The following is a 26,185-nucleotide window of genomic DNA, read 5'->3' as shown; positions in this document are numbered from 1 at the left end:
ACAACTCGGTGCCTGAGAGGTTTTGTCTGCGGCTCGTCCTGCTACGCCTCTACCCCTGGATATTGCTCAGCTCTCCAAATTGACTCAGCTCCAGGTAAAGTCAGAAACATCTCCCAGAAACAGAACTTCAGCTTCTCCAGTGGGGGTGTGTGTTCAGGAGAGGACGGTCTCCCGTTCCCACTTCTGCAGTTGGGGTACTCACAATTTTGGGGGGGGGGCCTGGGTCCTGCAGGAGTCTGTGGACTTCCTTCAGAGGGTCTGTGGGTCCTCTAGGACCTCAGACTCTTTCTTAACACAGTGACTTGGACATTTGAACAAAGCTGGCACATGAGATGAAACGCTTCTGCTGTTCCTAGCACAAGACTGCACATTAAATTGCCTTTTTCTTGTTGTAGGTATTTTGCCTGGAAATAATCACCATGCTGTTTGAACCAATGTCTATTCTCAATATTATAACACAAATTCTTGTCATCAACTTACCTTATTTTGAGACCTTACAGTAAGGAGGTAAGCTATACAAGCTCTTTTCTTCCTCCTGTTGTCGTTTAGTAGAAGCTGAATGTAATAGACATGAGGCAGAGATGAGGAAAGTTAGTGGAGACTACTTCCAGAGACCCCAGTCAGGGTCTAGCCTGTCCTTCCTTATTCATTTTATAAGATTAGTCAGCTGGAGTGGATTTGAATAGAAGAGGCTTGGCCCTTATGATCCTTTTGTTCTGAAATAGTTCTAATCCCTATGACCAGCTCATATCTTTGTATTTGTAACTGATGCCCTTTTGACCTATCCAGCCCTCTGGGATCACTCATCATGGTGTGCCTGCCAAAGGCTCCTGTTTGCATTCTCATTCATAGAGTTATCCTTGAGCAATAGAAACTGCTTCCTGGGGGAGTGAGGTTCCTCCATCATCAAACCCCTGCACAATTCACCCAGCCAGTGATTAACTGGTACAGAGGATACAAAAGCCCAGCTACTTTGCCTCAAAGGCAAGAGAGTTCACTGTGCAATTTGCATTCTCTCTTTCCTTTTGGATCAAACAGGCTAGACATCACTTGAAACCATATCCCGACTTAGTCTTTCCCTTTCTCCCTCAACGAATTTCTTGTTCGAGAGTCCTCATCTCAGGCTTTGCTTTTAGGGACTCTGACCTAAGACAACATCCAAATTTTATTTGTATGTTTAAAATCCAGTACAAATGGTACTTTGTCAGCAAATCTTTCACTGATTGCACAGAAGCAAATCGTTGCTTCCTCTCTTTGAACTCTGTACATTCCATAAATTGTAGCTATTAATAATGTGGTTTTGTTCCTCACTGGGGTGGATGTCCCTCAAGGCTCGGGTAGAGTTGATATCCTTAGTCCCTTATCTGCCTCTCCTACTTCTTCCTATGCATCTCTATCTCTTGGTCTTTCTCTTTCTCTCTCTCTCCTCCAGACCTCAGTTCTCTCCTTTAAGTGTGAGCTCTTTTTTGACTCTGGACTTTTGTTTTGCCATTTCCCATACCTTGAACCTTTTCCCCTCTGTGTTCCTCACAATGCTGATTCACACTCGAGGTCTACCCTTAAGTCACCTCTCAGATGTGCTTTCTCTGACTGCCCACACTGTGCTAACTGCCCTGCTAAATTCTCTTCTCTTGTACTTCATCTGTATTAGTGTCCCAGGGCTGCCATAATAATACACACATAGGTGGCTTATGCAACAGAAATTCATTTTTTCACAGTTCTGTAGCCCAGCAGTCTGAAATCAAGATGTTGGCAAGGTTATGTTCTCAGAGCTTCAGGGGAGAAGCCTTCTTTATCTCTTCCTAGCTCCTGGTGGTCAGTGGTTGTCAGCAATCCCTGACTTTCATTGGCTGGTAGACACATCACTCAGATCTGTACCGTTTTTACTCGACATTCTTTACTGTGTGTTAAGCGTCTCTGTGCTGGAATGTCCCCTTTCTTATAAGGCCAAGACGCACGTTGGATTTGGGACCCACCCTAATTCAGGATGTTTGAATTAAGTGCAACTTGATTAGATGCAAAGAAACTAATTTTCTGGGTGGACACAAATTTTTGGGCGGACATTCTTCAACCTATAATACCTTCATAATATTTACCACAATCTTTGTTTGTGAGGATTAATCTCCTATTTTTTGATTGTCTGTGCATGTCATGTTCATAGTTGTATTTACCGGCCTCTAGGTGAGGACCAGATGCTCACGAGGTGCTTGAATGCTGGTTGAATGAAAGAGGGAAAACATTTTTCACACAAAGGCATAAATTCCTGGGACAAAATTATTATACCTGCTAGTTAAATATGCAAGTAGGGAATGATGCAATGCCTACAAAAGAGAAGGACCAGTTTCAATCATAATACACTGAAAGTGATGTTTATGAATCATTTATCAGTTTTCTCTTATGCATCATTCAAAAAGTGAACCTTTTGTTTGGAACTCAATTTTCCTTTGCATACATTAAAAATAGATGTATATGTACAGTAATATTTTGCTTAACAATGGGGATATGTTCTGAGAAATGCATCTTTAGGTGATTTTGTCATTTTGTGATCATAGTGTGTCCTTACACAAACCTACATGGTATAGCCTACTGCACACCTAGGCTATATGGTATAGCCTATTACTTCTATGATACAACCCTAGATAGGATGTTACTGTACTGAATACTGTAGGCAATTGTAACACAATGGTAGGTATTTGTGTATCTGAACATAGAAAATGTACAGTAAATATAAAGTATAAAATATGAAAAATAGCACACCTGCATAGGGCATTTACTATGAATGGAGTTTTCAGGACTGGAAGATACTCTGGGTGAGGCAGTGAGTGAATGGTGAGTGAACACGAAGAGCTAAGACATTACTGAAGACTACTATAGACTTCATAAAGACAGTATATTTAAGCTACACCAAATTTATTAAAAAATTCTTTCTTCAATAATAAATTAACCTTAGGTTACTGTAACTTTTTCACTTTATAAACTTTTAAATATTTTTAACTTTACTCTTGTGATAACGCTTAGCTTAAAACACAAATATCGTACAGCTATATGAAAGTATTTTCTTTAACCTTATTTGATAAGCCTTTTTCTGTGTGTAATTTTTAATTTTTTTGTCAAAAACAAAGCCACAAACACATACATTAGCCTAGGCCTGCACAGGGTCAGAATCATCAATATTATCATCTTCCACCTCCACTTCTTGTCCCACTGGAAGGTCCTCAGGGGCAAAAGCATGCATGGGGCTGTCATCTCCTATGACAATGCCTTCTTCTGGAATACCCCTTGAAGGACCTGCCTGAGACTGTTTTACAGTTAACTTTTTTTTTTTAATAAGCAGAAAGAATGTACTCTCAATAACAATAAAAAGTACAGTATAGTAAATGTGTAAACACTAACATCATCATTTACCATCATTATCAAGTATTATGTACTATACATAATTGTATGTGCCATACTTTCATATCATTGGCAATGCAGTAGGTTTGCATATGTCTGTGTCACTAAAAACACATGAATAATGCGCTGCACTATGATGTTAGGATGGCTAAGATGTCACCAGGGGATAGGAATTGTTCAGCTCCATCTTTTCTTATGGGACTACCATTATGTCTTCAGTTTGCTCTTGAATGAAATGTTGTTATGGGATACATGACTATAATGTAAATTATATAGATGATAAATAGATAGATAGATCAATAGATATTATGGTAGGATTTAACCAGGAGAATTATGGTCATCTCAAACAGCATAGGGCTTTATAATGCATAACCATCATATTCAATCTACTTTGAATATGAACTCTTTTGGAGAATGTATCTTTTTATTTCAACAGATAAAATGATTGCATAAATAGATATGGGCTGCAATTCTCAAAAACAATGAGATGTATGCAGAAGCTCAATAGGGCTAGCGCTAATGAGAAAAAAAAACATAAACAAAAATCTTTGCTTATAAATGATGTTTCACATATTGATTTTAATTAACTTTACAGCATTCAATATATGGTATGGCACATTAGCTTCTAAGTTTTATTTTGGTTATTTTGGTTAGGTTTTTTTTTTTTTTTAGAAACAGTTATAAGTCCAAATAGGATAGTCAGTTTTGTTAAGCTGTGTACTACAGGGAATGAGCAGAATTAACTACATGGATTCAATTAGCAGTTTCCAAAATAGCCACTGTATGAGTATTTCTCAGTACTTTGGGGTAATGGTCAAGTTGTATAGCTATCGAACCCTGGGTATAGCTGCGTGACCATTGACAAGTTACGTAATCTGTCTTTAAATTGTTTTCCTCTTTTCTAAACTGGGAGTAATATTGGTACTTAAAGAGTTATTGTGAGGATTTAATAAGTTACGATATGCAAAAGTGTTAAAAATGGTGCCCGGTAGTAATCCAAGCCCAATAAAAAGCTATTTTTATTATTATATGGTATTGCTGATAATTAGAAGTTATTTCTGAGAGTGCAAACACCCTTTCTCTTAAGGTAGGATGGCTTTGGATGTCCATTTGGATAAGACTTTTTTTGTTTGTTTGTTTTTAATTATTTCTCTTTTTCTCCAACTAACTGAATTCAATTATTGGTGTTTACTGAATGTCATTTCAGAAATTCGGTCTGAATTTTAGTTGTTAAATAATGGTTTTAACTGAGTGGGAAGAACAAAGGATAATTGTTATTTTCTTCTGGCATACAGCTCTCAAGAGTTTGGGGTTTTTGAGGTTTGCCATGGTACATCAATAGAATATCAAATGACAGGATAAGACCTAGAAGACAAATGTAAAATTCCAAAATGCATGCTGTGGATGAATGCAGCAATATGAGATGAGTACTATTTGGGGTGAGTATATTTAGGAAATTCTAACTTAGGAACATTATTATTACTATTTATGAAAAACTCCTTTTTTCACCCGAGTCAGATTTAGTCTGCAATGTATCCTGACCACAGTGGCTTGGGATATAACCTGTATCCAATAATCTTACTCTAAAATCTGCTGGCCAGCAGCCTCTGTCCTCAATGATGTTATTCTAAGATCTCATAGCTACTGAGTGAGATACTTGAAAGCACAGCAGAAAGCATCCTACAGTGTTATCAATTCTGTTCTCTCCATCTGGAGCTAGCCTAAAGGTTGATTATATTAGAATATTTTAGCATAATGTTAAGTTGGCACAAATGATTTTGATTGGACATTTTAATATTCTGGCAGCTATTATTTACTTCTTGTATTTTTCGGTGTTCTATTCTCTTAAACTACAAAGATGAAGAGGTGTTTATTCTTACAATGTGGAAAATATCAGCGTAATCACTGCTAATCTATTTCTTCCTGTCACCCATTGGTTTTCTTTTAAACAGTATTTTTGTATATTCTTTTCCTTCTGTTCTCATGACAATATATTGTGTGCTAAGCTTTTCCTACCATATCACAATGTAACATGATAGCAAATCATCTTAGATTTGCTCACCAGAGCAAATTTATTTATTTTATGACATTTACAATAGCAATTTATTACATTTATCTATTCTATTTTTGAAATTTCTTACTAGCAGGAAATTTTAAAATTTAGTTAGTCTTCATGGATTAAAAACTTCAGAATCCTCTCACAATGAAGGCTATCCCAGAAGTGAAAGTAAATTTGTTTGACTAATCTAACACAAAATCCTAGGAATAGGTCTGTCAGGCATGGCTGGAACCAAGTGCTATGAGGATATCATTGTTACCTGGTGTATTAGTCAGGGTTCTCTAGAGGGAAAGAACTAATGGAATTATGGAATTATATATATGTAATATATATATTTTTATATATAAAATATATATTATATATATATATAATATATCTATATATAAGTTTATTAAGTATCCACTCAAGGATCACAAGGTCCCACAATAGGCCATCTGCAGGCTGAGGAGCAAGGAGAGCCAGTTCAGGTTCCAAAACTGAAGAACTTGGAGTCTGATGTTCAAGGGCAGGAAGCATCCAGCACAGGAGGAAGATGTAGGCTGGGAAGTTAGGCCAGTCTCTCTTTTCACATTTTTCTACCTGCTTGTATTCAAGCTGCGCTGGTAGCTGATTAGATTATGCCCCCCAAGATTAAGGTGGTGTCTGCCTTTCCCAGCCCACTGACTCAAATATTAATCTCCTTTAGCAGCACCCTCACAGACACACCCAGGATCAATACTTTGTATCCTTCAATCCAATCAAGTTGACACTCAGTATTAACCATCACATCTCATTTCTTTCTTTTTATTTTTCAACTCTGCTAAGTCATTGTTGGAATCATGTAGTCATAATCAACAGGCTTCCATACTCTCAAGTGCAAGTCTTTTAAAAAGGAGACCTTGTGGCTTTCTCCTCAGCTTGACAAGGTCTTGGGTCTGATTCACATTAGCCCAGTGGATGTTTTGCCTAGTAATAGGTATCATTTGAACTGCTGGACTTTGTTCAAATACCCACTACAAAGGCTTCATCTTTCAGATTATTATGACTTTCCTCATTGAAGCTGTTGGATTTCTAATAGTTATCCAATAATTCTAGATTGACTTTAAGTCCAGAACTAGATAGAAACAGTCAACAAAGGCTTGACCAACAGTGAAATGTACTATACTATTTCAGAAATACCATGGGCCATTTGTTTATCCCAATATTCTGATTTTAAAAATTATGACCCTATGTTTTTGCATTTTCTATGTCATAAATATGTCTATAATTTTAATGAATATCAGAAGCTATTTCTTGACTGCTAAAAATGCTCAATATGTGTGTTTCACCACAATGTAGTCTATGAGATTCTGATTAGGCTTTGGATTCAGACTTCTGGGAGTCAAATTTCACCTGTTACTTAATCTCCCTAAATATTTGTTCTGTCAGAAAATATGGGCACAAATTTATTGGGATTAAATGATGAAATGAGACAGTGAATGAAAAGGAGAAATGTGGGGGGTATTATTTTCCTACTTAAATTTTATGCCATACTTCAAGAAAATCATTTCTCCATTTTAAATATATCAATAATAATTTCTACTTTGTAACTGGTATAGATGTATCAAGTAAAAATCTGTATCAGGTCAAAAAGTTTATAATTTTAGAAGAATGTCAGTGATTGAGTGATGTGCCATTTTCTCTATTATTAGCTGTATTCTGTTTTATTCATTAAACTTCCTTTGCAATGGATTTCATTTTTTAAAATTTTGTTTTAAATTGAAGATTCTCCTATTTTAGAGCTTTGCAGCTGGTAAAGTGATAGCAGAACAGACCAGGTGCTGTTTATTGGGACTTCCAAATTCTAAAAGCTGAGAAGATTAACCTTTTACCAAAGACAGTGTGCCCCAGAAATTGGTCAATAGGCCTCTTTGTTTTTCACTGAAATGTCAGGGCTCCGAAATATTTCTTTCTCTAAGCACTTGCCAAAAGTCAATGGAGAAAAAGAGGACATAAAAACAGATGGTTGACTCGTATTTATAATCTTAATGACATTGATAGTTTGTTGAAAAGTGTCTTCCTCTTCGTAAAGATTGACAGAGAAGAAAGCACTAAATGCTGGACACCGGTGGCCCATACAAAAGTTAAGCAAGACAAATATCCCTTTGTGGACTCTCTTGCCTTTTTATAATACTGTTTGTTTCTTGTGAGGAGATATATACTCCACGGATCACTATTAAACATGTGGTACAGCTTTTACTTTCACATATTTGTGAAAAATGAAGTGAGGTCCGGTGGCTTACAAAAGCAACCTAAATTATTTGGTGAGATGGTATGATAAATTTTGCTGGTGGAAGACAGGGAATAAAATGACATTCAGTCACCCCAATGATCTGTCTTATATAACTCATCTTTATTCCTTCTCTTTTTATTATGGAAAAAGAGGGTTTTCAGAGAAATCAGACATTGATTTGTTTATTATGTGATATTAGGAAAAAGGATCAATATTTACAACCAAAGATGTGAATAATAATAACTAAAACTTAGTATTTCATTGCTTTTAAAACTCCCTTAAATACACACTATAATTGGATATACTCTGCAAAATTATAAGGGCTGTGTGGTGTATATTCTTTCATTTTATAGATGAGAATACAAACTCTAAGAAAGGTTAAGTGTTTTATCTGAAGTGACCCAGATAGTCAGTGGCTGACTTGGGAAACAAATTTCATTGTTTCTATTTCTTACCCAGTGTTCTGTCTATTTTACCACATTGTCGCTCAGACACTTAAAGTGACATCTTTGTGGATGAGTTAAAAATAAATTCTAAGAAATTATTTTCAAATGTGTAACAGTCATTAGCCGATGTGAATATTGGCAAGTCACAATCCTTTTCTGTTTAATCTTTTAGAAGGGGATTTTCACCATATTGAACTAATAGAAATCATATTTAAGTTTATAGGACTGTGATTTCATTTGTGTTTCCAAAAGCATGGTGAGCTTCACACAAAACAATTTTCCATCTTTTAAGTCTTGCTAATCCACTTTAAGCTAGGCAAAAGTCACACATCATCTCAGCTGCTGTGATCACATACAAACCACCTCCGCTAATCTCTTCAAAGGGGATTTTCCTTTGCACAGGCAGACTGCACAGCATGGGACTTACAGTTAGTACCTTGCAAAGTTTCCCAAGTTCATTTATAATTCCACTTTTATCCTGAAACTATAGCATGTAAGTTCTCCTCCAAACAATTCCAGGCCCTTTTACAGCTGTCGCTGGTTTTCTCCCTAGCTTTTTAAATAACTGATGAAGTCGATGATGCAGTCATTACAGCAAGGAGTGACTGTGATTCCTATTATTTATTTGCAGATGGAAATAGAAAACTACCCTGATATCTGACACATTGAGTTTCCAGGATGAATCAGAAAGTATTGGTTGTTGGGTTTTCTTAGCTTGGTAAGATAAATAAATAAATAAATCTCTCTTGTGTCTCTGAATGCATTTTCCATTTTAGACAGGCATACAAAAATCCTAAGCATGATTTAGATAGCTTCTAACACGTAATGAATGGCATTATAAATAAGTTTGAGTGGTTGGAAAAATATAAGCACATTAAAAACAACAATTGGGCAGAAATATGAAACTGAAAGAAGTTTGCAAATCCCAGCTTGATATATTTCATCTTAAACAAACCTACAAAATTTACATAAATTGCAGAAGAAAAGAAATAGGTTTAATCAGTGAATTCAAGGATATTAATAAAACCTATTTTTGCTATAAGATTTCTAATGATATTCTGTAACTATGTGATTTAATTCCTGAATTGTAGCTCAGGAAGTTTACTTTCATGTTCTTGTGTATTATAACTTTGGAAAAGTTTTTTTTTAGAAACACCATTATGATTCAGTGAAACACATCCCACCTGACTCACTTCAATTCAGATGGTAACTCAGTAGAGCATGTTATCATTAACAGGGTGATCATATATCCCTTTGTTGTTATTTGACAAAATTTATAGGATTCTAATTTCAACTTAGTGCTTCTGCTGAGGATTGGCACTTGAAATGCTGAAAAATGAGGCAGAAGTTCAGGGAACATTCTTTCTAGAGAACCTAATATTATACCACCACGATGTTTTTTTTTTCTTTGCTTTTTTTTGTTTTGTTTTGTTTTGAGACTGAGTCTCACTCTGTTGCCAGGCTGGAGTGCAGTGGAGTGATCTCGGCTCACTGCAACCACTGCCTTCTGGGTTCAAGCGATTCTCCTGTCTCAGTCTCCCAAGTAGCTGAGACTACAGGTGCGCGCTACCACGCCCAGCTAATTTTTGTGTTTTTAGTAGATATGGGGTTTCACCATGTTGGCCAGGATGGTCTTAATCTCTTGACCTTGTGATCCTCCCACCTCACCCTCCCAAAGTGCTGGGATTATAGACGTGAGCCACTGAGCCTGGCCCACAGTCTTTCATTTCTCTAAATAAATCCATTCAGAAAAAAATTTGCAAGGTAGATACCTTGGCAAAAATTCATATAAATTTTAAGGACCTTGAACCGGAAAAAGCACATATTCTTGTTTTTTTTGTTTTCTTTTTGTTTGTTTGTTTTAAACATATATTATCTATCTTAAAAGTTACATCTTGGTAAAAGACAGTAATTTTTCATGATCACAATTATTGATTGCAATATTTGAAAACAGATTCCTTTCTTCCTTCCTTCCTTATAGCCCTAACAAGGAGGAGTTAAGTGGAGTCCCTACCTTAGCGAAAAAAAAAAAAAAAAAGGAAGAGGAAGAAGAAAAAGGAAACAGTAAATAACAATTATCTCATAATCTTACATTTTTAATCCATCTTCATCATTACCAGATTTTAGATATAGAATGAGGAATGTCAGAAATGCAGATTTTCTGAATCATTCCATATATAAATGACACAAAATGCTACTTTTTCTTGAAACAAATACTTTACATGTTGTAGAAGAAAAAATGGCACAATTGCAGTTCGAGTTTCAATCACTCCACTGCTTGTTTCCTTGTGGTTTTGCTTTAGAATAAAAGAATGGAGGTGATATCTTCTGAAGCTCCTTCTAGTTCTGTAATGTTTTTGATTTTCAAATGTGAAATGAAACCAAAGATAAACATGTCCTGCTTTTAATAGGTGTTTTGTAGCAAGTGCCACAAGGATTTTCCTTCCCTATCCATTTTCCTTGTTATCCACACTTACCCTCCTCTTTCCCCAGGCGCAAAAGTAACAAAATAGGTAATAACTTTGCTACCCTTCACCATCCTCTCACTGTAAATTGTTACCCATTTCAGCAAATAGCTCATTGGAAAGTGAGATTACTTCCTGCAAAAAATGTAGAAGAGAGTGATTGAAAAACTCAGTTATCATTTCCTTAAGCTGAAATAATGGAAGTAGTCCCTTTAATCAGTTATCTTTTTTAGGGACATAGCATATATCACTAGTTATTTGTGTGTGTGTGTCTGTGTGAGAGAAATTATCTCTTGATAGAATAGGAGTGCCTCTTGAGTATTTCACATATTATATCCTTAGAAAACCAGGTCAGGTTAGCTCAGTTACACTGCCGAGGAGAAAAGCCAAATAACAGTGGACGAGTGGCGTATGTTTTGTTTCAGTTTTTAGTTCACTAGCTGACAATTCCCTGGAGACAACTAATCTTTTGACTTTGAGTGCCTTTCTCTGGCTGCATCCCCACACATCTGTATTCTAAACTTCAAGCCCCATTAGTATGTAGAATATTAGGTAGAGCCCTGATGAAGGTTTATTTGGCACAGAAATCATCCTGTTATGCACAAGTGCATAGAATTAAAATAATAATTTCTAGTTGATTTCATGCTTCTGTAGCTTAATGGTCTCTAATGCTACCAGTAGATCCATTATACATATTTTTATACAGGTGAGATGTGGGGAAAGAAAATGTCAGCTTTTGAATAAACCTGTGTCCAAATTTACTCTAAAATGAAATTGAAAAGAAAATTGGAAATATGACTTTTAGAAGGATTTACTGCTTTCTCTTTCCTGAGTAATTTGATACCAAGGTATTCATAATGATCAGTGAAGTACTAAGGACAATTCTGTGCTCATCTCTATACCAACATGATATCTCCTGTTTTCCCTTTAAGCGCAGTGGAATGTAATTAGCCAACAGCTTGCGGCTTGATTAAAATGTCACATTTTATAAATTTATGGTCACCTTCTGTGCCTTCCTGAAAGTGAAAGACTTACAATTTGACTAGACCTACATGCCAGGGAGAGGTATTCATTCATTAAGGAAAAGGGAAATGGACTCCTGGCGGGTGTTCAGGAGTTTCTATCCATTCCCTTATATTGTGGATGTAAAGGGCTTATACAAATTAAATGTGTATTATAATCGTTAATTTATTTAAAAACAAAAGCTATAAAACTCATCCTCTCAATTATTTAGAATTAATAATAAAACTAATGATAAAATTAGGGTCTGATTTTTTTTTTATTGCTTTGAATCTCCTATTAAACAAACTAGAGATGGGGGTAGTAGATTGAGTTATTGGGCCTAATTTTTTAGCCTGTCCGGAATCCTTGTTTATTGCCATGAAACTCTGCAATTCTTCTAAAATCAAAAAGAGTGTACTTTCTACCTCTTGACCTTTAGCTACACCATGAGACTCACTTTGGCCAGTGGAATGTGGTGAAGTGACCGTGGCCAAATCTAGGACTTAAGGGGGTTTGCACATGACCACTGGTTCCTCTGCAATTAAATGCAAAGATCTTTCCCAGAAAAATAGTTGCCTCTTTGCTTGGAATAGACTTGAGTAAGGAGTCAAGCTCAGCCAGACCTACAAGATGTTGTAAAGTCACTCAGAGGATCTCTCCTTAGATCAGCCACTCATCAACCAGCAGACCCACAGATGTGAAGAATCATCATCCATTGTCACCACTTAAATTCCCTGGTTGTAGGTTAGGCAACAATACTTGACTGGTATAGAAATACAGAGAGAGAATATTTAGAATAAGTAAATAGCACTGCTCATGGATAACTCTTCTATACCCCAACACAAGCAAGAAAATTACTCACTTTTGGGGTAATTTAGCAGACTTTATTTTTAAAGTAATACATTTAAAACATAGGGGTGCTTAGAGCAGAAATTCCCTGCATCAAGTAATTTTTTTTAAGAAGCAAGCACTCATGAGGTATTAGTTGTTTTTCTGGTTGAGAAATAGGGGAACTTATTAATTTAATGCAGAATAACTTCATAATGTTATTCTACCTGTATCATATATCATTCGAGTGTCTCATTTGAAGACGATGGAATTTAGTCTTAATTAAGCGCCAGGGGATTCATTAAGGGGCTTACACAACTTATGGAATCATTGGGAAGGCTGCAAAAACAAACTATTTTGAACTTCTAGGAATGAGTCTCAAAACTCATTTCAGTATTGGGCCCCCAAGGTAGCCTAAGCGTGAGCCCTTACCAAGAAGTGGTCGCTCCCGCTGCCATCTCCACAACCACCTAGCCTGAGTTGGAATCACACAAGTAACACTTTTGCCTTCTTTCCCACGTAACTCACTTTTAAATCAGAGTCTCCCTATAGTGCATCTGATCAATAAAACATAGAGGTAGAAGGAGGTCAGTAAGCATTTGTAGGATGACTGGCGTGTCTACAACAGTGTAGGCACTGGGGAGACAACCGGAAACAGAACAGAGACCCCTGTCCTCAAGGAGTTTCCATTCTGGAAAGGGAAATAAATTAAATACATAAAAAAAATACAGGGTGTTGGATGGTGAAACGTTGTCCAGGAAAATAAAGGCAGGGATGAGTAGGCAATGCCGTGGAAAATGGTATGTACCCTAAATATTTTGGTCAGAGAAAGCCTCACTTTAAAAGTGACAGCTGAGCAGAGTCTCAAAGGAAGGGAATGAATGGGTTATGCAAACATCTGGAGGAACAGCATTCCAGAAAGAGGACACAGCAGTTCACAGGCCCTGGGGGAGTAGGAGAGAGCAGACCTGAGTTTCCAGGGAACAACTAAGAAACCAGTGTGAAAAGAGAAAAGGGGAGAGTAGAACACAAGGGCCCCAGAGAAGTAACACAGGGACAGATTGTGTGGGGCATGATAAGGACCTTGTCCTTTACCCTCAGTGAAATGGGAAGACATTGGAGGATTGGACAAGATGAGCAAATTAAATTGCCATTTTTTTTCCCACTTTTTGAAAAAAAAGAAGGTGCAATCCACATAATATAAAATTAACCATTTTAAAAAGTGAACAATTCAGTGGCCTTTAGTACATTCACAAGGCTGTACAATGATCACTTGTATCAAGTTCGAAAATATTTTCATCACCTCTCAAAAATACTCTGTACCAATTAGGCAGTCATTCCTATCTCCCCTCCCGCAGGTTCTGGAAAACACAGATCTGCTTTTTGTCTATATAGATTTATTTATTCCTGTTAATTAATATAAATAGAATCACACTGCATGGGATCTTTTGAATCTGACTTCTTTCACTAGGCATAATGTTTTCAAAGTTCATTCACACTGTGGCATGTATTACATATTAGTGCTTCATTCCTGTTATGGTGAATAACATTCCATGGTATGTATCTACCACATTTTTTATCCAGCCATCATTGACCCACTTACCAGCTGTTTTCACCTTTAAGCTATTGTGAGTAATACTGAGGTTCACAATAGTACTGTTATATTCATGTGTACTATTTGTGCACCAGTAGTTGTTTCAGTACCAGTTTTCAATTATTTTGTGTGCACACCTAAGAGTGAAATTGCTGGGTCATACATTAATTCTATACTTAACTCTTTGAAGAATCACCAGATCACTTTCTATAGTGGCTGTATCATTTTACTTCCCTACTATCAGTTTCTTCACATCTTTGCCAGCACCTATTATTGTCTTTTTTTTTTTTTATTATAGTCATCCTATTGGGTGTGAAGTGGTATATCATTTTGCTGCCATTTTTCCAAAACAAAATTACTCTGGCTGCTATGGTAAGAATAGTCTGAGTGAGGGTAAGGATGGAAGCTACAGTAATTGGAAGAGTATATATCTTTTTCAGTAATAACTACTCTGGTAGAATAGCAAATGAATTTGCATTGTCTGTCAAAGAGATCTAGAAATGTACCAAATGAAAAACCATAGACCTACAGTTTTCCACACAGGGAAAATCATGTAGGTTGTGTTAAAAGAAAGAAGAAAAAGTAAAAGTAGTAACATCTTCACAAAATGGTCACAGAATTTATACCATTGCTTCATTTTTGAAAGAAGTCATGAGGTTCTGGAAGCCAAGGCCTGTGATTGGAAGTGAATTTTTGGCTCTGTATTAGTCATTTTCCCTTCAGTTGTTAGAAACAAAAGAGCTGAATGAAAACTGGATTGTCATAATAGAATTAATTTTCTCATGCAACTGGTACACTAGTGGGATAGGAATAGCCTCACATTCAGTTTAGGAAAAAGTCTCAAGTGACGCCACTACAGGTCCCAGTTTCTCAATTTCCCCTTTTTTGTGGTGTTTGCATATGACTTTAGTACTTCCAAAATTTATTTCATCTCAGCTTTAAATCCTTCAGGAAAGTGTGAGTTTTTTTCACAGATGTCCTAGCAAATGTTCCACGGTACCTCACTGATTCTGATTGGTTATGAGCCAATTATAACATACCCATTAAGGTACCACATCTATTAAATAGATAGTGCATGGAGGGGAGCTGGATGGCCAAATGCCTGTGAGCACACACCAGGATGTGTGCTAAGCGACCAAAATACAGCTGGGTCAAATATACCTGGATATTTTTCCTGACTCTACCAGTTATTGTTCTCTAACCTGGGTGTGTTAACATTTCTAAACCTGTGTCCTCAATTAATAATGGGGGCTGAAATTCTCTACCTATATGTTTATTGAGAAGATAAAATGAGATCAAACTTATAAAGTCCTTTGTATATAATAGGCACTAAACTAGTTAGGTGCTCTTATTATTAACAATGATCATAATGCCAGTTAAATTGAATAGCACTTACTATTTTATATTTCATCACCTATTACTGTGATTTGTCCACAATCTACACTCAGTAGGTACTGTTGAATTGCAAGTTGTCTATTTTTGGTTCCTTTATCTAACATTGACAATGAGTTTGTTATATGTATTCACTGAATGAAGTTCAAAATTCTCTCTCTACAAATGCCTTATAATAATTTTTTTATTGTTTGCCATTGTCACTACTTATTATTATTGAGATGACATGATTGGTTTATGAGATATCATAGATTTCATACCATTACTGAAGTTCATTCCTTGACTTCAGTGTTCATTTCCAGGCCACTGATATAATTTTTATTTGTATCACTCTTTCAGGGACTTATTTTGCAGATGATATGTCTTAGATTGGATTCATCTAGGGTAGAATTTGAGACAAGGATTTAAGTGCAAGTAGAGTCCTGGGAGACGATCCCAAGAAATGCAGAAAGAGGATTGTAGAAGTGTGAAAGGGAAGGGAAGGCTGCAAAGAAAGGGTGTGTTTCAAGTCAGCTACCACTGTGAGTAAATGGAATTTAATGCTTCTGTGGAAACTCTCAGAGACAGAATAAAACACACGGCTCCAAGTTATCCCACCTGGCAGGCAAGGGATTTATATACTAACACTCATCTATTTGTATACCACATCTCATGAGTTATTGGTTGAGGGATGATTCCAGTAGGCCTTAATTCTCCAACACGTTTGGCCTATGAGTCTTGTGGCAAAATGGGTTCCACTAGCAAGAAAATGTGTTCCTTAGGCAAGAAATGTGAGATCTCTTAGTTGAAAGGGTAGGCTCTAACTTGATAAGGGTCAGAGAATATGGAGGGGCACAGATAGCATCTGCTTGCAGAAATATTTTTGAAATATAATATATCCCTCTGTTTGTGGACATGTGCTTTCCATACACTGAAGATATATATATATAAAGATACAGTTTCCTGCTTGCCAGTCATCAGCAGCTGATCTCAGGCACTATATGTATTCTTGTTAAATGCAAATCCAATTTATACATTGTTAGAAAGATTAATGCAGAAAATACAGAGCTCATTGTTACAAGAAGTGACGAATTGTGATGAACAGCCACCTGTCCCACTTTATATATATTTTGAAAAGCCATTTATTGTGAAGAGAGCAAACACTCTTGAATGCATATTTATAAAGATTGTCCCATTATCTGAAAGACAGAAGCAGGGATGTGCAAAGTGAAGAATGGAATCAAAGTCAAGTTTGAGAGAATAGGAAGAATTAGGAAACAATGAAGGAAATTCATATGCGCTTACATAATCCCAGGGAGGAAGGTGGAAAGTAGGAATAGAAAAGATTGATTACAAAAGGTTGCTGTGAGTTCCACCAGTTTGTAATTATTGGGGCTATAGGGCCTGGAAAGTTAGAAGAATTTGAACTTCAAGGGTCATTTTAACTGCAACAGTCCAAAAACCTTACCTGCTATCTCAGTCTATCATGAAGATTCGTAATCAGTGCTCCATGAAGCCCTTGAAATTATGTGTAAAATATGTGTGTGTGTGTGTGTGTGTGCGTGTCTATCTTTGAGTAGGGTCTATTCCTTTCATCATATTCACAGAAGCGCTCCAGGCCCCAAGAAAGAATGAATTGCAGGTCTTTGAAAAATGTAGACAATTTATTCACACTTGGGATTTAGAAGGGAAACCTCTTTCAGTGACTTACTAAGCAAAATACGACAAGTGATGAGGTACAGAGAGACAGAGAGACTGCTGAGTGTGTTAGACTGAGAATTTGGGCCAAGAGGAGGACAGAACAGGCGATTAATTTCCACCAGACAGCTTACCTCAGAATGACACTCCTGGAATCTCATTTATTCATTTGTCAGCAAATTAAATGTCACCAAATTGGGCCAACATATTCAGAAGTTACTACGTGTCAGGATTGTTCCAGAGCTGGGCTAACCAATACCAGAACAATTAGCCACATGTAGCTATTGGGCACTGAAGTGTGGCCAGTGCCACATATACAAGTGATAATGTTTTCGAGATTTATAGTACCTTATTACATATAATAAATATATTTTTACATTAGTTTTACCCTTTGCCATTTACTGTTTTAATGAAACTTCTAGAAAACTTTAAATCACTTATGTGCCTCTCATTGTATTTCTATTGGACAGCACTCTTCCAGACACCAGCAAAGACCCTCTGCTTATGGACCTTAAATTCTGGTGGAAGAAAGCAGACAATCAACAATAAGCATCCTAAGTGAACTCTGTGGTAGGTAGAAGGTGATGAATAGTATGGGAAAACAGAGAAATAGAGCAGGAGAAGGAGATCAGGTATGATGGGATGGTAGAAGGCATTTTTCAATGTAAGAGTGATGGCATGTTGCTTTAAGAAATTCGAACTTTTGAATAGTCTCATGCAGGTATGGAGGATAAGTTCGTAGGCCGTGGGAACAGCAAGTGAAAAAATCTAATGTGGAAGCTTGCCTGACTTGTTTGGGGAGCCAGACCTCAGAGGCTGGAGAAGAGTGGACTAAAGTCAGGGAGGCAAAGGCTGTGGGATTGGACAGATCATGTGGTGCTTACAGATTTAGACATTGACTCTGGGTGAAATGGGAATCCAATGGAGGGTTTTTAGAGGAGGGATGGCCCAAATTTGACTTAGATTTTAAGCAGATTGCCTTGGCTGGTATATTGCAGCCAGATCATAGAGAGGCAAAGATGGAAGCAGGAAAGCAGCTTGCAGGCTACTGTAGTAATCCAGGTGGGAGACAAAGATGACTCAGATCAAGGGGGTTTGGTATAGATACTGAGAAAGGGTCAGATCCCAAAACCATACAGCTCACCAGGAAAATACCTCCAAAGCTTCAGGCTTAGGACAAACCAGGGAGACCTGAAGTTACTGGCAGGTTTTGCTGCCAAAATAATATAGAATTTATTCATTGGTCTGCTTATGTACAGATTTGAGCTCTGTTCCCTTTATCTCCACACAAGCTTTGAGTTATTTATATGTCCCTTAAACAAGCTGAAGACTTTTGCTGGAAAACAATTATCCTTAGGAGTCGGGAACTTTGCATATTTGATGATCAGATATACATTTCCTGTTCGGCGTCTTTCTGGAAATTCTATTTTCTATTAAATCTCAGATGGATGGTAATAATAAATGTTTGTTCAGCAGCAGCTGGTCCCAGATTGTTATCCTGTCGTGAACATATTTTATTTATTCGTCTTCATTTTTTTAACCTCTTTTGGTAACCTTTCCTTTTTTCAAAGCTTTATACATGAAATAAAAATGTGTGCTGCTTAATCTGTTTACTTTCCAGTTTCTCTCACTGAATTAAGTGCAATTGTATTTATACAAAAGGCCTCATGCAACTTGCTATGCATCACTGCTGATTTAAATAAGAAAATGGGAAAAAAGATCTTCCAACATTATATAATGCTAGGGCAAATACTCCTCTTCTTGAAGTGTCTTTGTGGGGGAGTCTTTAATGTTGACTTTGTACTGAATGGGTATGTTGCTTTCAAAAAAGTTAATCTAGTGTTAGATTTGAAAGGGGTAGGGGAAGAATGAAAGGAAGAACTTATCCCCATGAAGTATACTGCAGCATCGATGCTCTTCTTATCTTGTCCTAAGTGAAATGAATTCTTTTTTTAAAAAAATGGACTATAATGTTCTGTTTATACTCATTCCAACTGGATAGTAAAGTTTATCTTATAACCATATCATCCAGATCACTTTTAGGTAGCATTTACTACCAAAAATCCTAACAGAAGTCATTTATTCTTAGGCCTATATAAATTTACCATTTTTTTTCTAACTAAATTTATCTAAATTTAGTGTGAATGAGTCAATTGTTCAAATCCATTATGAAACACCACCACATAAACTAATAAATAAGAACAAGCTGCTCTTGACTTCTGACCACTTGCTTTTGAAGGCACAATTGAATAGTTGGTAAGGCTGTGGTCTTTGGTGACAAACAGATCTAAATTCTGCTGACCCCAACCTTCTGACTTATTAACTTTGGAAACTTAATCAAGATATTCAATATTTCTAAGCCTCTGCTTTCTTAATTACAGAAATAGGAAAACCTCTCCTTATAGTGTTGCCTTGAGCCGAAAGGGAAATGAAATACTGTTTGTCCATTAGCTTTCAATGGCTGCATAACAAATTACCATCAACTTAGTGTCTTAACTCAACAACAATTTCATTATTCCACAGTTCTGTAGGCCATAAATTCAGATAGGCTCAACTGGGTACTCTGTTGAAATGGAAGATGTCGGGTGTCGGTCTACCTAGGTTCCTAACCAAAAGTCCTGGGGGCTCACAACTCCCCAGTGCATAATTCTCTCCACTGAAGGATGTTTCCAGGCTCATTCAGGTTTTCGCTTGAATTTGGTTCCCTGTGGGTTTGGACTGTGGTCTTCATTTCCTTGCTGGCTCTCAACCAGAAGACATTCTCAGCTCCTAAATGCCACCTTCATTTCCTGGCTTGCGGTCCTGTTCATCTTCAAAGCCAGTAATATGATGTTGAATCCCTCTTGTGTTTAGAATCTTCCAACTTCCCTTTACAGATTGTCCCTGATGTCTTGTTTTATTTGTACTTGTTAGAGTGCATGTGATTATATTGGACTCACCTGGATAATCCAGGATGCCATCACTATTTTAAAGTCGACTAATTAGTATCCATCATTATATTTAGCAAATACATGATGGTAACACCAGGGGCAAAGGTCATGGACCAAGATTCTGTTTACTTTAATTTGCAAAGTAATTAGCACACACTGCTTGCAACAGAGTAAATGCTGAATATTAGTTGTTTACAGCAGCAAAGAGGACAATACTGCCATGATGTGTGGGTCTGTACATTCTAAATGAATGTGATACTCTGATGGAAATTGCAAGGTGTATTGCTCGGATCGTATTTTAGATGTTTTATCATGAAGCGGGGTGATATCAGAGTATTTCAATGACAATTTTATTCACCTGAAACTGAGGAACAAAAATCAGAGAAGAGCTGTTAATCCTTACACCTCTTCTGAGCTTTACAGGGGCTTGATGATTAGACAGGTTCCTGCTCACAGTTAAGGGAACCTGCGTTTCTAAAGGGTTCCACATGAATGAATAAATGTGACAGAAGACATTGGTGACATTGGTGACAGCAATTTTAACTGGATACAGCAAAGAAAGATAGGGTATTTCTGGAAGAGCACAGTAGTCTCACTCAAGAGAAAAGAACATTCCAAGGACACTTGTCAAAGAGAAGTGAAAATGGATGCTTTATCCAGAATGAAAAGAAGCAAGGGTAAGAGTAGTGTGTACATGGAATCTAGACTGATTAATTGGATGTTTAGTAATGTTTGTAATGTTAAAAACACAACAGCACTTGGAAGAAAATTAAACAAAAACAGAAAAAAGAAAAGTCATAATATGGGTGATGCTGTTGACGCCCTGTCCACATCCCTTCATCATGCCCCGTTCCACTAGACCTGGGTTTCTCAGCCTTGGCACTGTTGATATACTGGGCAGGATAGATATTTGTTGTGGGGGCACTGTCCTGTATATTGCAGGATATTTAGCATCATCCGTGGTCTCTACCCACTAGATACTAGTAGCAGGGTACCCCTCCTCCACCCACCCTCCATTTAAAGAAACCAGCAAGGTCTCCAGATATTGCCAAATGTTCCCTGAGAACAAAATTGGCCCTGGTGGAGAATAGCATGCTAGGCCAATGATCCACACACAAATGTGTATCAGAATCACCTGGAGGTCTTGTTAAAACACAGATTGCTGGGCTTCAGCACTGAAGTCCCCATTATAAGTCAAAGGTGCTGCTTGAGAATTGCATTTCTAATAAATTTTCAAGTGATGCTTATGCTGCTGGTCTAGGAACCGTACTTCAAGAACCACTGCTGCAGACACCAAAAGCTTCCTATAGCAAACATCCCTCACTTTCCTTGAGGGTTTTCTCCGGTCACATGTATGACCCCCCCATCAACTAGAAATAAAATGCCAGGGAATAAATCCATCCAGAGAAATTGCCAGCAATGAGGGAAGGGATTTGGTGAATGATTACCTCATATCCCTCAACTCTCAGGTGAGACAAAAGTAAGGCACATTCTTCATAGCCCCCACAAGGTTCCTGACAAGATCAAGCCCTAGCAATCATCCATTAACTAACCTCTGCTGGCTTCTTTCCTTCTCTGTCTCATTTTCTCTGTTCTCTACTGGTGCTTCTTGGGTCCACCTCCAAAATGAACTATCTGCATTCAAATCGTTATCTCTTGCTGGGAGAAGCCAAATTAAAGCATGTTTTATAAACATAATTTCTAGGTGATATGGTTTGGCTCTGTATCCCCACCCAAATCTCATCACGAATTGTAATCCCACGTGTGCAGGGAGGGACCTGGTGATTGGATCATGGGGGCAATTTTCCCCATGCTGTTCTCAATACAGTGAGAGAATTCACATGAGAGCTGATGGTTTTAAGTATGGCACTTCCTTGCTCTTTCACTCTCTCTCTCCTACCACCATCTAAAACATGCCTTGCTTCCCCTTGCCTTCTGTCATGATTGTGAGTTTCCTGAGGCCTCCCCAGCCATGAGGAATTGTGAGTCAATTAAACCTCTTTCCTTTACAAATTATTCAGTCTCAAGTAGTCTCTTTATAGCAGTGTGAGATGGACACATACACTTGGTTTTATTTTTTTACTTTCATTTTTATTTTTGTAGAGATGGGGTCTCGTTATGTTCCCCAGATTGGTCTTAAACTCCTGGCCTCAAGTGATCCTACCACTTCAGGCTCCATAGTAGTGTTGGGACTATAGGTGTGAGCCACTGTACCTGGCCTAGGTTTTGTCTTATTATTTATTTATTTTGAGATGGAGTCTCACACTGTTGTCCAGGCTGGAGTGCAGTAGTGTGATCTCGACTCACTGCAACCTCTGCCTTTCAGGTTCAATCAATTCTCCTGCCTCAGCTTCACGAGTAGCTGGGATTATAGGCTCCCGCCACCATGCCCAGGTAAGTTTTTGTATTTTTAGTAGAGATGAGGTTTTTCCATGTTGGCCAGGCTGGTCTTGAACTCCTGATCTCATGATTTGCCTGCCTTGGCCTCCCAAAGTGCTGGGATTACAGGTGTGAGCCACCGCACCTGGACTATTTTTAATTTTTTAAAAAGCTGTTAATTTTAAACCCTCTAGCTCAGGGTTTTTTTTGTTTGTTTGTTTTTTGTTTTACCAGCAACAAATTTGACTCCTTTGCCATGGAACATTTGCAGTCTGGAGATATTGTTAGTTGTCACAAGTGTGACTGGGAGGTGCTGATGGCATCTAGAAGCTAATGAGTGAGGCTACTAAACATCCTACAAAGCACAGGACAACCCCTACGTCAAAGACTTATCTGGTTCTGAATTTCATTAGTGTTAAGACTGAGAAACTGAGGTCCAAGGAAAAAAAGAAGAAACTAAAAGTTCCAATGAAGATGCATTCTCAGAAGTCTGCAAGTGTCCTCTCTGAAATTAGAAACTTGAGGTTCAAGTTCAGAGACTGATAAATTGTGGCCATTCATCTACTTCAAAAATAGTAAGCATATTCATGTCATGGTATTTTTTCTTTCTTATCCTGTGAATTGGAGTATTCCTAGATTTATTTCCATAAGACTTTTGAATTCCTTAAAAGAAAAAAAAGAGGTTTCCAAAAGCAAATATTCAGTTTGCAACAGATCATCAGACTTGTTCTAAAGAAATACTGAATTAATTTTTGACCTAAGATTGAATTGCCATTATACAACTGGAAGTTGTTATATTTAGATAGCTGCTTTTACATTTTCTCATCTGTTAATATTGCATGATTCAAACAGGTTTCTGGATACATGTTTTGAAATGTTGAATGCTATCAAAAATGTTCAAATATCTATGAAAGAAAATTAACCTTGATAAATGTGTAATAGAAGATAATTGAAGAAAAAAGAATCTGCATAGCATCAAGTGCTTCTTTTTAAAATACAAATATTTCAGATAAACAAACTAGCTTATGGGTTGCTGGTTTGAAAAAGGAAAGAAAATGTGGGAAGAGTAAGAGAAGAAGCTCAATTTAAATATTTCTCTATAATAGTAATTTTTCAAAAAAAAATAGGTTGCACACCTTAATTTTTGAACTTCATAGTGGATTGTTGTCAGAAGTTCAACTTTCAAGATTTTAGGTTTGAAGGATTTTTAATACCATTTATTTCTCAGAAATCTGATATCAAGTTATTTTTTTTTAGCTTTTTCTTTTATTATTATTATTATTTTTATTATACTTTAAGTTTTAGGGTACATGTGCACAATGTGCAGGTTAGTTACATATGTATACATGTGCCATGCTGGTGTGCTGCACCCATTAACTCGTCATTTAGCATTAGGTATATCTCCTAAAGCTATCCCTCCCCCCTCTCCTCACCCCACAACAGTCCCCAGAGTGTGATGTTCCCCTTCCTATGTCCATGTGTTCTCATTGTTCAATTCCCACCTATGAGTGAGAATATGCAGTGTTGAAGGTGTAAAATTCAGCTTAGTTTTTCTCCTTTTACATGGCAAAGCCTGAAATAAAACTGGTAATTAGCTACAGATGAGTTTCTCTTGCAACTATTTTACAAAGAAAACTTCTTATTGACATTGGGTTGCAGAGGGAAATAGGTCATTTTATGTCATAATACTTGATTTGGCCAAATTCTTGCCTATAAAATCTAGTCATAAAACAATCACTACTTTTAAAACCATAGATTATTTTTGGAAGATTTTGAAAGATTATTATGAAAGATGATTTTTCTAGAAAGAAGATATTAAACTAATGTGTGTGTGTGTGTGTGTGTGTGTGTAACAGAAAATGAGAGAGTAAGAGATTGAAAGCAGGGAAAGAGAGAGAGAGATGACGGATAAGAGAGGTGGTTAGGGGTATCTAATTAGAAACAGTTTTAAGGGTGCCAGGTGCAGTGGCTCATACCTGTAATCCCAGTACTTTGGGAGGCCAAGGTGGGCTGATCGCCTGGTTCGAGACCAGCCTGACCAACATGGAGAAACTCTGTCTCTACTAAAAATACAAAATTAGCCGGGTGTGGTGGTGCATGCCTTTAATCCCAGCTACTCCGGATGCTGAGGCAGCAGAATTGCTTGAACCCCTGGGAGGTGGAGGTTGTGGTGAGCCGGGATCACGCCATTGCACTCCAGCCTGGGCAACAAGAGCAAAACTCCATCTTAAAAAAAAAAAAAAATGAATTTTAAGGAATGTATTTTTATGAGTTAATTTAATTTAACATGTTAATTTTTTCCTATGGAAGATGTTATCTCTTAGCTGTAAAGTGAAGAGATTGTATCCAATATCATCCAGGTGCTATTAAATAACATTGAATAAGGCCCTCATTTACTAATTGAGGAGATTAAATGAAAAGATATTCAGTGTAAATTAAGAGAATAGCTATTACATGTACATATTTTGTTGTTATTTTGTTTATTAGAACAAAAGTGTTTAATATTTTTAAAATGTTGAGATTTCCATCTCCATCTAGAAGGGGAATAAAAAACCAGCATTCTCAGAGACCAAGAAAAAAACAAAAACAAAACAATACCCAAACCCTCTACATATTATAATTTGGGCATGATGTCTCAATTTTTATGATTCTGAATAAGAAGGTTAAGCATTCAGAGCTATATTGGGTGGGCTTTTCTCCAAGTCCACCCAAAACAGGAAGATGATTGTCATATTCACAGCTTTAGATAAACTGTAATATAAAGTGATTTGCATTGAGAGTGATTATATATCCAACTTAGAGATGCACAGTTCATGAATGGAACACATCATGGGACCCTAATTCCCTTTTGGAGCACAAAATGATAATTAAAAGACAAATCACACTAAAAAGAATTTTATATTTACATGTCACTAGATAAGGTCAGTTTATAGGCTTTGGCCATCTTAATGCAGTTTATTATCTCTTGAAGTCTACTTTAAAAATCAGGATGGTTGTATCTATCTAGAATAGATAGATCAAAACAAATGGAAACATTTGCCCCATTTGAAAAACCACTCCTCAAATGCATGCTGGGAATTCTAGTGACCTAAAAGGAAGATCACTTAGAAAGCTTAGATGAAGGGTGAGCTTTGTCTTGCAATAGCTATGTTACCCGAGGCAAATCAGCCAACTACTCAGAGAAAGAGTATTCCCATGTGGAAAATGCTATGCTAACTAAATTTAACATAAGGTTACCCTGTTGAACAAGCATGATCAGATTCTCTGCTCCTCAGTGTGGGAAAACACGTGCAGTGAGGTGTGCTACTTCAGCAAGAATGCACTAAACAATATTACACTGCTTGCGGCCGGTCGCGGTGGCTCACGCCTGTAATCCCAGCCCTTTGGGAGGCTGAGGCGGGCGGATCACGAGGTCAGGAGATCTAGACCGTCCTGGCTAACGTGGTGAAACTCCGTCTCTACTGAAAATACAAAAAAATTAGCCCGGCGTGGTGGCGGACGCCTGCAGTCCCAGCTACTCGGGAGGCTGAGGCAGGAGAATGGAGTGAACCCAGGAGGCAGAGGTTGCAGTGAGCCGAGATCGCGCCACTGCACTCCAGCCTGGGCGACAGAACGAGACTCTGTCTCAAAACAACAACAACAACAACAACAAACCCCACAATATTACACTGTTTGCAAGAGTGACTGTACACTCATAAGCATTCAAAATCCTGTCGGGAAATGGAGAAACACTATGTTTAAGAAAATGTTTTGAATATTTTGAAAAAGG

The 26,185-nt window shown here is 37.3% G+C and overlaps 1 long non-coding RNA gene across 1 annotated transcript; it reads left to right on the top strand.

Annotated features, from left to right (window-relative positions):
- Positions 1 to 33: 33 nt before the first annotated feature.
- On the top strand, positions 34 to 17,652 carry LOC129033937 (uncharacterized). Its single transcript, XR_008501707.1, has 5 exons — positions 34 to 94; positions 396 to 507; positions 4,689 to 4,832; positions 8,781 to 8,867; positions 17,578 to 17,652. It is a non-coding gene; the product is annotated as an uncharacterized LOC129033937 (long non-coding RNA).
- Positions 17,653 to 26,185: the final 8,533 nt, after the last annotated feature.

This window comes from Pongo pygmaeus, chromosome 2 (assembly GCF_028885625.2).
Source record: "Pongo pygmaeus isolate AG05252 chromosome 2, NHGRI_mPonPyg2-v2.0_pri, whole genome shotgun sequence".
Classification (NCBI taxonomy): domain Eukaryota; kingdom Metazoa; phylum Chordata; class Mammalia; order Primates; family Hominidae; genus Pongo; species Pongo pygmaeus.
This window is presented reverse-complemented; position numbering and strand designations above follow the sequence as displayed.